At 34.3% G+C, this 17,110-nt stretch overlaps 1 long non-coding RNA gene across 1 annotated transcript in view; it reads left to right on the plus strand.

Moving 5' to 3' along the window:
* Window positions 1-17,110, plus strand: part of LOC311589436 — a 68,776-nt gene that overhangs the window by 38,897 nt on the left and 12,769 nt on the right. The window lies entirely within an intron of this gene.

Genomic DNA, 17,110 nt, shown 5'->3' on the forward strand with positions numbered 1-17,110 from the left:
CATTTTAAAATATGCAGTACATTATTGCTATCTAGTGAACTCATTAAAACACTAAGTTTCTTACTTCTTGTAATGTGTAATTTAGCACACATAAACCTTCCCTTCATCCCCTCACATACTTTTCTGTGTGCAAGTTTCTCTTGGTACCATTCATGAGGTCAACATTTAATTAATCTAACAATGATGTCACAACTTTACACCCTCTCTGGCAAATTTCACTTACATGGCTCAGTTAAATCCATGTTACAAATAACAGTATTCCCTTCTTTCATGGGTGAAAATTCTATGAGAACTTGAGCCATGTCTCTTTGTTATATTAGTCAATTAGTAGACACTTAGGTTGTTTTCATAGGTTGCTGTTGACAATATGTCTACAATAAAGATAGAAGTGCATATGTCCTAATAGCATACTTATTCTATTTCCCTTGAATGCATTCTGAGTGATGAGATTATAGGAACATATTATCATTATATTTCTAATTCTTGCAAAGAGTTGTATATTGTTTATATAGAGACCAAATTGTAATATACCAACACTTTGCAAGGGCTCCCTTTCCTCTAAATTCTTATAAGAGTGTTACCTTTGTGGTCTTGGTGACAGACACTCACTCTTAATATAAAATAAAATAAAATAAATGACTGTGCATGCAGCTCTAATTGCATTTTCCTAATGATTAGTCATCTTGAATGTTCTCTCTTATTCACGTAAGATATCTGTATGCTACCTTTAAGAATGTATTTTTTTAAAACAGGGACCAGAAGAAATTTCAAACAATAGGAGGATGTATCAGTACCACTAATTTTGTTGTTTTAAATGAGTATTTCCTTAACTGAAGTGTTGTAGTAACAGTTAGAAAGGTTCACTAGACTTGAAGAACACTGTAGTTTGATTCAGAGCATCCAACTCCAGAGAATCCTATACCTGTAGTATTGATGGCTACATGTAACCAAGTGCTCATACCTTCACACAGGCAAGTAAACCTACACTAAAATGTTTAAAATAATTATGAAATGAACATTTAAAACAATAAAATATTTTAATAATACTAATTAACTTGTAAATATTTTGATTAGTACATATATCACTCTACTTATGAAGTGTGAAATTAAAAGCCATAACTGGCTTAATAAATGAATACAATACAAACTTTTTAAGAAAAAAATACTCAGCAAGATTTTGGAAGGTAAACTGGAAACAAACCTGCCTTTTCTCTAAAATGTTCAAACCACAAGTGATTAGACTTATCTTTGAAAAATACATTTAAATATCAACTAAAAAGTCTGCTTGATTTTTTTTTAAAGACACCATGATACAAAGATGACACAGAAAATATCAAGCCATGTAAACAAAAACAGAAAATAACTCCAAATTTTGTATAAGTTTGTAAAAGAAAGTATTTTGATAATCTTGAAAAAGAACTTGCTGCTTTTAACGTTAACACCATTAACAGAGTAGTAAATTTATAAACAGCCAGAAAAACTTTGACCTACAATTTTTCCTGCCTACAAAATTTGCAGGAGGAAAGATGCAACAGAAATTGAGGGAGTATCCAAACAATGACTGGTCCAGCTTGAGATCCATGCCGTGAGAGTACACACCTCTTACTGCTAAAGATATTCCATGCACACTGGAGCCTAATGTAACTGTCATCAGAACGTCTTCACCAAGCAACTGACAGTAAGAGATAAAGAAACTCACTACCAATCATTACACTGGCATGGCTTGGGAATCCTGCAAAGATGGAGGAGGAAGGATTTTAAGAGCCAGAGGTTTCATCAGAAGAAAACCTACAGAATTAGCTAACTTGGGTCTATAAGGGCTTACAGAGACTGAACTAAAAGCCAGAAAGCATTCATGGGACTCATCTACGCTTTCTGCACCTTGTTAACGAGGTGTAGCTTGGTCATCAAGTAGGACTCTTAACTGACAGAGCCAGGGCCGTTTCCCATTCTGTTGCCTGCCACTGCCTGGGACCCTGTCCACTGATTGGGAGAGGATGCTCGTAGTGTTACCACAACATGGTATTCCAAGGAGGGGTGTTATCCATGATGCCTTCTATTTTCTATAGAGAGATGGAGAAGAGGTAAGGACAGGGAGGAGAGAAGGAAGAACTCTCTTTGGTCATAATATAAATGAAATAAGTAACTGAATTAATAAAAAGTTTAAAACATAGAAACAACGTTCAAACAATTTTTCAAATAAATTCAGTAGTTATAAAATCAGTTATATTTTAAAGGTATAAAACAATATTCCACAACCAAAAATCAGAGTACAAAATAAGACAGAAAATGAATAAAAACAAAGTCTATTAGAGTAAAACATAATAAGTATAGCATGGTTTATCAATATGTTTACAGACAGTAACATCTTTCCAATGAAAAATTTCTAATCAGTGAATAAATGAATTGCTGTGTAAAATGGATGTTATTTGAAATATAATAAGAATGAAATTCAGCTGAAATTTTTAAGTAAATATTCCTAATATTATTTTTATGTAGTACTTTAAGCATAGGAGCTATGGAATAGCATTTTCTTCAGAAAACATATAAAATATCTACACTAGAAGTATTTGATATATTTAAAAAATGGTAATGAATCACAATGAAATTTTGAGGCAACAAATATATGAGTGAATCTAAATGTAAGGTCAATGCAAAATAATATCTTATTAAATTTCAGCTTTTCGTTTAATAAAAGAGAGCAATATCATCTAAATGCAAAATGAGACTTTAAGGGGGAATATCTACTTTTCGATGTGAGAAAGAATAATTTTTTTCTTTTACCATTAGCGTCTCTCCCACAATTCAAATTTTTGAATATTATACTATCTCTGGTTCTGGATTGTCATAAATAATGTTAACAATCACTTATTATTTTGTTCATTACAAGTTATTTTCCATAAAACATGCCATAAATTATCAAATGATAAGAATGAAACCATGTGCTTCCAACTTTTATGTTAGTTATTCATACAATCAATTCTTGTCATTTTATCTAAGAATAAGTCTCATTAATTACATTTATAATATATGGGTGATAACCTATGTATGTGTTCTTTCAATAAATTTTTATTTCAATTATCTTGTATGTACTGCAAACACTTAGTGGTAAATGTATATGTTAAAAGTTCGTTCCTTCTATTTTGCTAGGATAATGTGTTCAGGCCAACCAATCACTTATTTCTGTGTCTGTGTCTAAGCAAGTGACTGTTAGGCTTTGTGCTTAAAAATCACAGTTAGCTAAGAATTGTTTAATTCACATCTATTAGATGCACACAATTTATATTGTTTATCATTAATTATTTTACTTACATGACAGCATTCAGAAATTTTGATCATCAAATTTACTTCAGAATTATTTAAAAATGCGTAACATATCCCAAGTCTGATGTAGGTATTCTAATTTCTATTAATATTTATGGTGGAAGAAATAAATAATGTTTCTAGTTCTACATGACATAAACTTTATATTTTTCATTAGTCATAACATTGCCAGCTGTGTTTCTCTGTCACTAAAAGATCCTAGAAATAAATGCAGGTGTTTCTAGAGATTAATGCAAATGATATCAATGTTCTCATTTTTAATCCACTGAGTGTTTAATTATGGAATGCTGTCTTTAGATTTTATTTATGTTAATAGTAACGCTTTAGAAAATAGAGCAAGTGTTAAAACTTCAGAAGAGCTCATGAATTATTCCTATCATCGGTCTTGTCACTGTTGACAAATGCTCCATATGTTCTCAAATCTCATGCTTTGCTTGATTTTTAATCTGCTTTGACATCGATACCTGAATCAAATCACACACAAACTTATAAATGAGGTTGTATACCTTTGTGCAACTTTAAACACTACTTTCCTACATGTCTTCTGCCTTAAAACTCTATTTTTACATTTCACTTACTCCAATAAAAGGCACTCAATGGAAAGGCAGTGTTCAGTTTTTAACTAGTTTGAAGTTTTAACAGAAGATTCATAGCCACCGTTATCCAGAGGTGCTGTGATTTGGTGACCTATATGTATAAAAAAAGAGTTACAGAGTTGTTTTATTATGCCTCTGAATTTCACCCAGTATTTGTTCTCAGTGACTTCTAGACTTCATGTGATTTTTTTTTCCATAAATTTAATTTAAGCTATTCACCTATGCATCGTTGTGCTTCCACTTAAAATCAGGGTGTTAAGGTTATTTTTCATTCGGTAAACATATCTACAGAATTTCATTGTAAATGTGACACTCTCTGTGGAGGTATAAGGAAAGAGTCATGGAAGGGGTTGAGAGGAAGAAGGGAAATTTAATTCTGTTTTAATTAAAATGTAATGTAAATTGAATTTTGAAAAGAAGTTCAAATTTTAAAAGATGATACAGCAGTTTGGGGAAATATTGTGAATGATCAAATGAATTTGTTGTTTTTACAATAGAGCTTGAAGAAGGATACTTCTCTCTTGCCTTTGACCATCCACCATATGAAGGAACATGAAGTATTCATTAGATCTTTAAACCTTCATCATGATCTTTGAGCTTCCAGAAATGTGACACAAAATATGTGTTCCTTATAAATGGCCGAGTATTAGAAATGAACTTGTAATAAGTCTCATTCGTGTACTTATTGCAAACTTTATAAAAATCAAAGTACAATGTCATATATTGAAGTGCTTATGAAATCTTCATGAGTAATATTCTAACAAATATTAACAATATTGTAATTATTACATTAATTGAAAAATCCAAACTGGATGCTAGGAAGTTTCTGCAAATACACCTTCAGTACAGAAGGGTGAACGTCACAAGGTTTCTCCTGAATAGTAACATTGAGGAGTTATGTAACTTAGCTCTCACTTCATGTTCCCTTACCTGTTAAAGCTACACACTGGTACATCATAGCAATATTGCCTGTCTTTTGATTGCATCCGTCTATCTTGAAGACCAATTACCAGAAGCAACACCAAATTACTCATCTTTTTCAAATCAACTCTCTTCCTTCACATCAGACTCGCACCCAATTACATTTTTCCCCTATGTTTCAGAGCTCTACGTTGATTTTACAGTGCCTTAGTTAGCTCTATATAGTGTGAGTGAACCCCCTCCCAAAAAAGTAAAAGATTTAGTGGTCTATTGCATTATAACCATGGTTTCTTTAAAACAAATTTGCCAGATGGAACACCAGGTTTTTATATTTATTCATTACTTCTGCCCTTATACATTTTGAAGAGTCCAGAAATAGATACCTACAAGTAAAAGTAATAAAAACTCCATGATACTGGCACAGAGACAGATGGATGGTGACATGTCCCCAGCCCTCGGGACAAATCAAATCAGGGTTCACCTGAAAGAGGGAGTGGAAATTGAAAGTACGGTACAGAGACGTGAGAAATAATGAGTCAAGTCAGGAAATTTCTGATCAAGACTCACTTTAATGAAGACTAGTAAGAATATAGAGAGAGACCATGCCCCCTGGAGGGGGAGACCTGGTGGCACTCAGAGGAAGGACAGCAGGTTACCAAGAAGAGACTTGATACCCTATGAGCATATACAGGGGGAGGTAATCCTCCTCAGGAACAGTCATAGGGGAGAGGAATAAGGGGAAAATGGGAGGGAGGGAAGAATGGGAGGATACAAGGGATGGAATAACCACTGAGATGTAACAAGAATAAATTAATAAAAAAAGAATATATAGAGGGAAAGGTCAATAGGAGCTATTCTAATCCCACGCACCTTAGCCCCCAGGCAAGAATACAATAGCCTGAATTGCTCCCTGTAGAACTTCCTAGTTCTCTGGGTAACTCTCTGTAAGAACTTCCTATTTCTCTGAGTTGTTCCCTATAAGAACTTCCTTGATCCTCTGTGTGGTTCCAAGTTGGGACTTCCCTACTTTTTTCAAAGGAAAATAGTCCAACGGTAGCCTAGAACACAAGACCTCATGAGGCAAAGGTCAGCAACTTGAAGGGAACAGCATGCAGCCTAAGCATAGGATTTCTGAATTGGCCGAATTTAGCACTGCTCAACACAGGATGGATCAATGGAATTGAATTGGAGACCCAGAAATAAAACTATCAGCCTATGGACACGTGATTTTTGACAAAGAATCCAAAACCATACAATAGAAAAAACGTAGCATCTTCAACAAATGGTGGTTGTCTAAATGAAGGCTACATGTAGAAAAATGCAAATAAAAACTTGTTTATCACCATACACAAAACTGAAGTCTAAGTAGATTAAAGACAGACACACTAAATCTATTAGAGGAAAAAATGGAGAACAACCTTGAAATAATTGGCAGAGCAGGCAACTTCCTGAACAGAGCACCAATAGCTCAGGCACTAAAATCAACAATTAATAAATGTGTCCTCATGAAAATGAGAAGCTTCTGCAAGTCAAAGGAAACTGTAAACAGAACAAAATGACAGCCTAAGGACTAGGAAAAAATCTTCACCAACACAAACTCTAACAGAGGGAAAATATCTCAACTACATAAAGAACTCAAGAAATTAAACACAACAAAACCAAATAATCTAAGTTTAAAATGGGGTAGAGAACTAAACAGAATTCACAAGACAGGAATATCAAATGGCTGACAATCAATAAAAGGAATACTCAGTGTCCCTCATTATCAGGTAAATTCAAATCAATATAACTCTGAGATTCCATCTTAAACCTGTCAGGATGACAAAGATCAAAAACTCAAGTAACAGTACATACTGGCAAGGATGTGGAGAAAGGGGAGGTCTCCTCCATTGCTGGTGGGCGTGCAAACTTGTACAACCACTTTGGAAATCAATCTGGTGCTTCCTCCGAAAATTTGCAAGAGTTATACCTCAAGACCCAACTATATCACTCCTGGGCATATACTTGAAAAATGCTCCATACAACACGTTCATTGACTCAACTATGTTCATATCAGGTTAATTGGTAATAACCAGAAACAGAAAACAATCAGATGTCCCTCAACCGAAGCATGGCTAAAGAAACTGTGGCATATTTTCACAATGGAACACTACTCTGCTATTAAAAACAAGAAAATATTGAAAATTGGTGGAACTAGAAACCATCATCTTGAGTAAGGTAACCTAGACCCAGAAAGACAAGCATGGTACATACATATAATCATATATTAGTCATGGTACAGGATAAACACAATACAACAGACAGATATAAAGAAGCTAAATAACAAGAAGGACCCTTTGGAGAATGCATAACTCTCATTCAGAAGGGCAAATAGAACAGACACCTGATGCTGTTGCAGAAAACAGGAAGGGAACCTACCATAGAGATCCTCTGAAAGACTACACCCTGAAGGGTACAGAAACACATCCTGAGACTCACAGCCAGACTTCATGGTGGAGCACAGAGGTCTTATGTAAGAATTTGGTCATAGACAGACCTGAAGGGAACAGGAGGTACATAAGGAAACCAATGGAGCCAACAAATCTGTGCCCGTGGTGGTGGGAAATGTGCAGATCCTGATGACCCACCCAAATATCATGAGTTCTGAGGACCTAGATCCTCTGCTCAGATGTAAGAGATAGGCAGCACAGTTGCTTTTTGGTTTTCATAATATGGGGAATAGGAGCTACCTCTTACATGGACTCTCTAGACTCTTGTGCCCAATCGTGGTCACTTCCCCACGATGGTGTGGCTTTGTCAGGCCACAGAGGAAGAGGATACACACAGTCCAGATGAAACTTGATAGGCTGAGATCATATGACAGGGGATGAGGGCTCTCCCTTAAGGAGGGAGGGGAGGACCTGGAGGTGACAAGTGAGGGGGTTAGAATCAAAATGTGAAGTGAACAAATTAAAAGGAAATATTAAAAGTATTGTAAAAAAAAAAAAACCCAAAAAGTTTAAAGTTCTGCAGAAAGCTTATACAGAGGCAGTATCAAGAGCAAATGGTTTTCCTAGTTATAGGAAGCTAACCAAAGGGACACATTAATTTATCTTTTGAGACTTTTGACAGCACAAAGGATATGGATAGTACACAGGAATGAAACGATATAGTCTTCATTTTAACAACTGAGACAAGTCTCATGATAGTAATTATAACATTTCTAACAGTAAATATTAAAACTTTTTCACATAAATTGACTAATCTCCAAAACATTTGTGAATAAAATTCAGAATTTATTAACTTACATAGAAAGTGAAAAAGTTCAGTTTCATTAACCTCTACTAGAATTGAATTCTTTCTTGCAAATCAGAACCAAGCGATATATCAATGTAGAACTATCTTTGTGCATATGAATGCTCTAAAATAATTTTAATTAATGATATAGGCTAATTATATATTACATATGTGTCTCTTGGAAAATAATAGTTAAAAATGACAGTAGATATAAAAATATAAAATCCAAAATGACTTATTGTCTTGTAAACATAATCCAAACACCCTAAATGCAATGACTGAGAATACAAAAGCATAATTAGCTATATATTTACAACATGTCTTGAATACCTTGAGTTAACATATTTTGGAGTAGCATATGTGAGAATTGGTGTGTGTTGACCAGTAATTTATTTCTAACATAGATGCTGTTGAGAAGCTGTACAAAACACTACTTCACATAAATCAGGAACATTTCAGAATTTATTAATGGAGAAATTCACTGAACTCTACAGTATCTTAGTAATACGGAATAAGAGATACCTTAATGAAAAACATACTTTGGTTGCATTGTGATATTCGTAGTTGACCTGCACGAAGCATAAAATATAACATAGATTTTTAAACTAAATCTACATGTAACTCTCAGATCAGATATCTTCTCTTCAGCTCGGCATCATGGAGCATGCTTTTAATCCCTGCACTTGGGAGGCAGAGGCAGGCAGAATACTGTGAATTCGAGGCCAGCCTGGTCTACAAAGTGAGTCTAGGTCAGTAAGGCAACAGAGAAACCCTGTCTCAAAAAAAAAAATCTACAAGATGATTCCAACTGATGTTGAGCCAGGCTGAATTAGCATTTTACCTAGCATGGAGATTCTGATAACTTACCTAACAGAAAAGAGTAGTTTAAATCTTAGCACTTATATTTATGATGATATATTGTATTAAAATTAACTCTTGCTATATGTATAAACATAATTTTAATACCAGTGCCCAAAATATTTAAGGAGATAAAACACATGATGAATATAGAACATAATCTGACATAATGAATGAAAATATTTTCATAACACAAAGTCTACTTATAATATTATTTTTTATTTTATATCTGTTCTTTTATGGTAACTTCTTTTTATAACTATAAGGTCTCATATGATAGTACACAGCAGTAATTGAAGAAAAGTATTATTTTCACTGGAGGATGCTTAAGATCTAATAAAGAAAAGGAATGATATTCAGGAAAATACTAGTCCATTTACCATAAGCCATGGTAAATTGTATTTGAACACAAATCATCTGATTTCAAGATTATATACGATAAAATGTTTGCCATAACGTTTATCACTGAGAACATGAAATGAAAGAGCTATTTAGGCATCACATTTAGGGTTTAATAATATAAATGAGGATTGGATTTTCTGTTGAACATCTGGAAGAGTCTGGAACATGTAAAATTATTTGATTTTTAAAATTTATTCACTTTACATAGTTATTGTAGCTCCCTCTCATGTGTTCTCCTTTTCCCACACTCCCACCTTTTTGCTCCTCCCTCCTCTCCTCAAAAAGGGAGAGCTCATCATGACACACATGGATACTGAGCTGCCTATGGACTATATCTGAGTAAGATGTCTAGGTCCTCTCCATGCATGATCCTTGGCTCATGCATCAGTATCTGCAGATCACCCTGGGCCAAAATATCTTGGCTATGGTGTTCTGAAATCCATGTTGAAAAGGTAGAAACTTCTCTTCCAGAAGTGGGAAAACATTTTGAAAACAAATTTGTTTTGTTTATTGAGTTAATTGCAGAACTCTGTGTAAGATTAATGGTTATGCTATCTCCAGTAGCATTTGTTCCCTATATAAAAAGGAAGAAGACACACCCAAGAGGAGTAGACACAATTGAACTCAGTACTTAATTCCACAAATTAGAAACAAAGTGAAAAATTCAAAGAATTGGTGAAACGAAGAGCTGGTTCTTTGAAAAAATTAACAAGATAGCCAAGTTAGCCAAACTATCCAAATCAACAAAATCATAAATGGAAAGGGGGTGGGGCCTGTAACAACAGACATGGGGTAAGTCCAAAGAATCATTAGGTCTTACTTCAAAAACCTATATGTGACAAATTTTGAACTTCTAAATTAAATGAACAATTTCCTTGATATATTCCATTTATCAAAGTTAAATCAAGATCAGGTATATAAATTAAATCCTCTAAGGAAATAGAAACAATCATCAAAATCTCCCAAACAACAACACAAAACTAAACTAAAACAAAACTAAACCCAACACTAGGTGGATTCAACATAGAGTTCTATCAGACCTTCAAAGAAGAGAAAATACCAATACTATATAGAATGTTCCACAAAATAGAAACAGAATTAACATTATCAAACTCATTCTATGATGCCACAGTCACTTTGTTACCTATACCAAAAAAAAATTCCAACAAAGAAAGGTAATTTCAGACCAATTTCCCTTATGAACATTGATGCAAAAATATTCAATAAAATACTCACAAACTGATTCCAATAACACATCAAAATATCAGTCATCATGACGAAGCAAGCTTCGCCAAAGGCATGCAGAGTGTTTTAAAATACAGAGATTTATAGATGTAATCCACTATATAAACAAACTGAAAGAAAAAAAACCACGTGGTCCCAACCAATAAGCTTCCTTTCTTGTTTGGGCTCATATATATATATATATATATATATCCTCTCAGTCTGTTCAAGGGTGATTTTCCCCAAGCTCCCCCATGAAGTAGTTCGACTTTCTATGTGGAAAAACATCCTGCTTTCTTACATCTAAGTGGTAAATATCCTGCCTTCTTCTCTGTCCTACAATTGGGATCAAAACAAAAACATGTTTATCTCCCCTTCACACATGATCATCTCATTATACGCCAAAAATTTTGACAAAATCCTACACCCATTCATGTCAAAAGATTGTGGATACACTCAATACCTAATCACAATACAATCAATACCTGATCACAGTAAAGGCAATATACAGCAAGCCTATAGCTAACATCAAACTAAATGGAAAATGAAAACATAAAGCAATTACACTAAAGTCAGAGAGATGGACTGAGGCGAGGCTGTCTAGGTGACCAAGATGGCAGGACCCAGCGGCGCTGTGGATCAGTACGTGCAGCAGACCCTGCAGGCTCGGCAACCTGGGGCACTGGGCGTCACGGAACCCGGGGCTTCGGTGCCTACAGCTGGTCGAGCCTCACAGCGGACAAATGAACAGAAAACAATATCTGCCAACCTAAAATATCTTTCCTTGGGAATTTTGGTGTTTCAGACTACCAGTTTGGTACTAAGGATGCCTTATTCTAGGACTTTTAAAGAAGAGGGTCCTCGTTATTTATCTTCTACAGCAGTGGTTGTGGCTGAACTTTTGAAGATAATGGCCTGCTTCTTTTTAGTCTATAAAAAACGTACGTGAGCGTGAGAACACTAAATTGAGTCTTGCATGATGAAAGTCTCAAAACACCCGTGGAAACACTCAAGCTCGCTATTCCATCAGAGATATATGCTCTTCAGAACAATTTATTCTATGTTGCACTGTGCAACCTAGGTACAGCCACGTACCAGGTGCCTGAGATGCAGTTCTAATAGCCCTTTAAAAGCAAATAAACACAAAACCAAACGTTAAAAATTAAGTCAGAAAGATGGCAAAGTTGGTCGCTCTCCAAATCACTTCAATATAGTACTTGCAGTCCTAGCTAAATCAATAAAACAACTAAAGGAGATTAAGGGGGTAAATTGGAAAGGAAAAAGTCGAATTATCACTATTTGCAGGTAATATGACAGTATACATAAGTGACACCAAAAATTCTGCCAGGGAATTCCTATAGCAGATAAACAATGGGGCTGGATCAAAATTAACTGAAAAAAAAATCAGTAGTCATCCTGTATTTGGTATATTTACATAAACCATGGACAACTATATCAAAATAAAATAATTTCTGAAGTAAGAGAATGCATTGAAACTATTGTAAACTCTTAAATATGATTCTAAAAACCTGATATACATATATGCATATATGACAGTAAAGACTATACTTCTAGGAGATATAAATTTATGTGAAGCATTAATATAAACAAAATGGTAAAATAAATAGTTGCAAAATATGGGCTACTTTACTTCCAGATATTTAACAGCAATCATTCTAAAAGCCTATTTTCTTCAGAATAAATGTTATATGTTGTTCGAAATAATGAAAAGATGGCTGATTATAAAATAAAGAGTAGGTAAAGAGTGTTGAAGTAAAAACATGAAGTTGGAATCAAAATACTGATACATTGAATTTATGTGTCTAAAATGTGTGTTTGATATAATCTTCACTGATTTATCAATTTTAAAAATTGAATTAAAGTGAATGTTGAAAATAAAGGTGGATAAACATCTTAAGCTCTTAGTAAAATATAAAATCAAGTGTATTTAAAATGATAATCAGAACCACAATGAGATTTGGAAAAAGAGACTATGGGGTGATCCAGGACGTCTGCACCTAGCACACACCTTGTTTGATAAACAGAACAGGCGTGACTGTGCATCAACCTAGTGATCTGTCTGAAAACCACAAACATCAACAGATGTGACCCACACATGAGAGGGGACCAAATTTTGTGGAGTAAGGTTCGGTCTGGCTTCTGGCCACCCAGTAAAACCACAAAGTACCTTGTCCCCACAGAAACGGGCTCAAAGCCTCCTAAGCCTAGTGCCACATGCCTGGCTGACAGGCAGATCCAGATGTCCCAGGGGTACAGAACTAGCTGGGGACTGCAAACTCACCAAGTTCTGTGGGTTCTAGCACCACGTAGACCCCATAATAGGGACCAGAAGTGGATCTGATCTCATATTACCCAGAAAAGTCACAGAGAGCTCCTTGGTCTCCTAGCAATTAGTGCCTGCCCACTTGACTGGCACAATTCTGACTAGCAGGCAGCTTTTGAAGTCCTCTTGGCACAGAGCTTCTTAGGGAGTGCAAATTTACCTGTGTCTGTGGGTTTTTGCACCTAGCAGACACCACAGTCGGGATCACAAGTGGGGCTCATCCCAGGTCATGCAGCAAATTCACAAAAAGTTCAAAGATGCAATCAGGCACTGGGCATACACTCCAACCAGAAACATCACAATGGGGGGAGGTGTAAGATTTTTGTATTTTTTGTTTTTTAAATTTTATTTAATTAATTTATTCAGACTGTCCCATGCAGGACTCCTACTAAGCCTGGAATTTCTCAAATCTTAGAAACTGCACCACAAATACTATCCCTGGATTGTTTAACCATTTTTTGCAATTTTAATTGGGCCCCTTCAAAGGTATTATTCTCCCTAAGTCAGTCTGGAGTAACCTTAAGAAAATGATGCCCCCATTTCCCTTAAAGAGGGTCTCTGTTTGATCTCTTGGGCTATAGATACTTATTTTCATTGGTAGTTGGTTATAAATTATTATGGTTCATAGAGATGAGATGTTATAATTATGGATTTTCCTTCAGAACTTTAGACGCAACAAGATAGGAAAGATATTTACTTTAAGTTTGCCAAATACGAATAGCCAAATTATTAGGAATGTACCAGTTATATAATTATTGATTGTTTCATGGTCCTTCCTGCTGTATATAGTTTATTTTATTTATGTGTAATAATTATAATGTAAATGCTAAATAAGAAATATACTAATAAAACATAATGAAAAAGAAATACTTGGGGATCACGAATTCATAAATACCTTATCAGTTTTGGGGGAAATAACTTGTTTCTCTTGTACCTCACATTTCTTATTTGGAGGCTTGAGGAATTTTATCTAATTAAAGGAAAAATTTCATTCATTAATTTTATGAAAAAAATAAAAAAATAGAAAAGAGATTATAGATTTTTCTTCTCCTAAAGTGGAGAACTAATTATTTCCATTGAACAGGAAAGTCATATGCTTTATATTTGAATTGTAAAGCTATGTACTTTGGCAAAGGAGAAAGTGCTTTCATATAAATCTAGCTGCAGTAAAACAAGAGGCAATGTTATCAGGAGTACTTTACATGCATAGTGTTTATAGCTTGCTTTTCATCTCTCTGACTAGAGTGCTTCCCTCCTCAGTAGCATTACAGTGCAGCATTGATAGGCTCCTGTAGGATTAGCTTATCAGTGCAAGCCACACTGAGCTACCATGCCTAACATAATTAAAATGTAAAATGATACCTTATCTTTGATTTTTATGGATATTATATAATATATAAGTGAGCAAATGATCTCACTATCAGTTGTAACTATATGCTTATGTTCATTATATTTGATAGTTCATGTCTACGGTACAGCCGATCCTACAAGTAATACAAAAAAAAATTCAGCTTGAGAAATTAAAAAAAGCAGATTTAGACATAGTTTGGATAATATTTTTATAGTCATTAGCATTTTATTATTTCTCCTAGTATTTAATGGACTTTTTCCAAATATATTGTTTCCTGTCGTGAGAATTTCTTTAGAAAAACTATCATAAAAGTCCTACACAATGTCAGGAAAGCGTTTAGGGTGAAATGCCACTGAAATCCTCTATTACTGTATTATCCCTAATACGAAATCAATGCAGAGAACCGTTTTACTGTTTCTAACAGATATGACTACAGCATATACTTTTGAGATCATTAAAACCAACCTCCTTAAATGAACATAAACATATGATTGTCCTATTGTTTGGACACACAGTTCTTGTATGACAGCTATTTTAACATTTAGATAACAAAACAGAAGGTCAAAATAATTCTCCTTGAATTAAATCATTATAGGCAAAATATCATCATTCTTTATATAGGGAAATAGTACAGAGATTGAAATTTAAACATGTGCCAACTGTTGACCTCAAAACACATAGACTAAAAATATATTACTGAAGGAGGTAGATGTATTTGTTGATCATTCTGCTTCTTTTTTCAAATGGGATAAAAGAATTCAATCATTGTTTGATAAAAAAAAAATAACTTGCACTAGAAGTATGACAAAGAACGCTTTTTAACAATATACAGTCAGTAAAGGTCAAGAATATTGAAGAGAAAAAGATTGCATTCTACAGAACCAAAAGAGGAAAGACCAAAGCACTGGGGTGAGATAGTGGACACAACATTGGTGGAATATAATGATTTACCATTCTCATTTGACAGTTGAGAAGTATTTATCCTACTCCCCCACAGATACAGAAAATAGGGTCACTTTTGTGCTTGACCTGAAGTGGAGCATGGTCTATGAGGAGACGGGTGTGAGTAATAAAACAGACAAGGTCATAGGTGGAGGTTTACATCTCAGTGGAATAGAGGATGAATTTACACTGTAATTCCCTAAAGATCTCTAAGAAGAGACAGTTCAGGAAATTATTCTTACAAACGAAGCATTGTGTATATCACAAATGAACTACAACACACATAAAAGTATAGACTGTTTTGGAAACTTATATCTCTGTTTAAAAAATGATCTGTGCATATTTGGATTTTTATTTTTTAAGTTAATTCTTCTATCTTGATTCCTTAGTCACTGTTCTACAGCTGTGAATAGACACCATAAGCAAGACAACTTTTATGAAATGAAGTGTTTACCTGGCAGCTTGCTTACAATTTCAAGTTTAGTGCGTTATGATCAATAGCAGATGGGCAGGTGCTAGAACAATAGCAGAGAAAAAGCTACAGTCTGATCAGAAAGATAAATGAGAGTCTAGGTCTGGCACTGGCTTTCAAAAGCTCAAAGCCCACCCTCAGTAACACACTTTCTCCAAGGAGACCTACCTAGTCCTTCAACGCTTTTAAATCGGGGCATTCCTTGGTAACTACATATTAAAATATGTGAGCCTATGAGGTCCAGTCTTATTCAAACCTTCACACTGAATATGCAGACACCCATCATTTATTATAATCATTGTATATATTACAAGTAAATTGTACACACTTCATACCATCAACAGTCTGTATGTTATTAGGAGAATTAGTGAATGAAGCAACAATGTACAATTGCTGATATGAGAATTCAGTTTACTTCAACACTTTTATACTTGTGCAACTTTAGATAACTTCATGGAAGTATGAAATTAAAAATATGCTTAACTCTAGCATCAGCATGAATGGGAGGGCACAAGGGATGGGATAACATTCAGAATTGACAACTCCTCAGAAGTTCAGGGTATATTTTAAAGAAATAACTACTTTTTCATCATCTAATAATGCATTTCTGTTTATTTGAAAATGTGAAATATCCTTTAACAAAAATATAGCATATTTTTTCAAACTATTAATATATTTGCCTTTCTTAGTATGTGTTTTATATATTTTTCAGAAACTTTGTTTGGTCTGTTATTTTTATTAACAAGCTATAATATTCAGCTTTATTTTTGCTTCTCCATCTTTGTGCGTATTTTCCTATTTATCCTTGGAAATTACATATATTAAATTCTCTACATTTTGTATATTAAAACAGATCTGTGGATATCACTTCTGCCCATTGAAGATTAAAAAACAATGTACCCTGGACAGCTGACATCCTGTATATAATCTGGTTTTAATCCACTGGGCTGAATTCTTTTACTGAAGACAATACGTTTGCAGAATATCAGCATGCAACAACATCTATCCATAATCATAATGGGATAAGACATTAACAAGACTGTTTTGTAGAAAAGAATGATAAAACAAACACCCTGGTAACCTCATAATGCTGAGGATTTCTTTGATCCCACCTAAAGGAAGTGATAACTGCTGCTTTTCTAATTTTATGGTGAATACATTGCTCCAATTAAAGAGTAATTTCTACAAATCATTCTTCAATGTACTGATACTGGCCTATGGTATTGAGTGTTTCCCAATATTGTTTTCTGATGCTGCTTTCCTTTATGCAATATTAAACACTAAGCATATTTTTGTTACTGCTTTCCTATGACTGAAAGTGTAACTTTAAGATATATTCGCTATTTTTAAGGATACATAAGTCATATACAATCTTGTATTCCATGAACATTTTTATGCAT

Source organism: Acomys minous (assembly GCF_964271855.1).
Source record: "Acomys minous genome assembly, chromosome: 18".
Taxonomy (NCBI): domain Eukaryota; kingdom Metazoa; phylum Chordata; class Mammalia; order Rodentia; family Muridae; genus Acomys; species Acomys minous.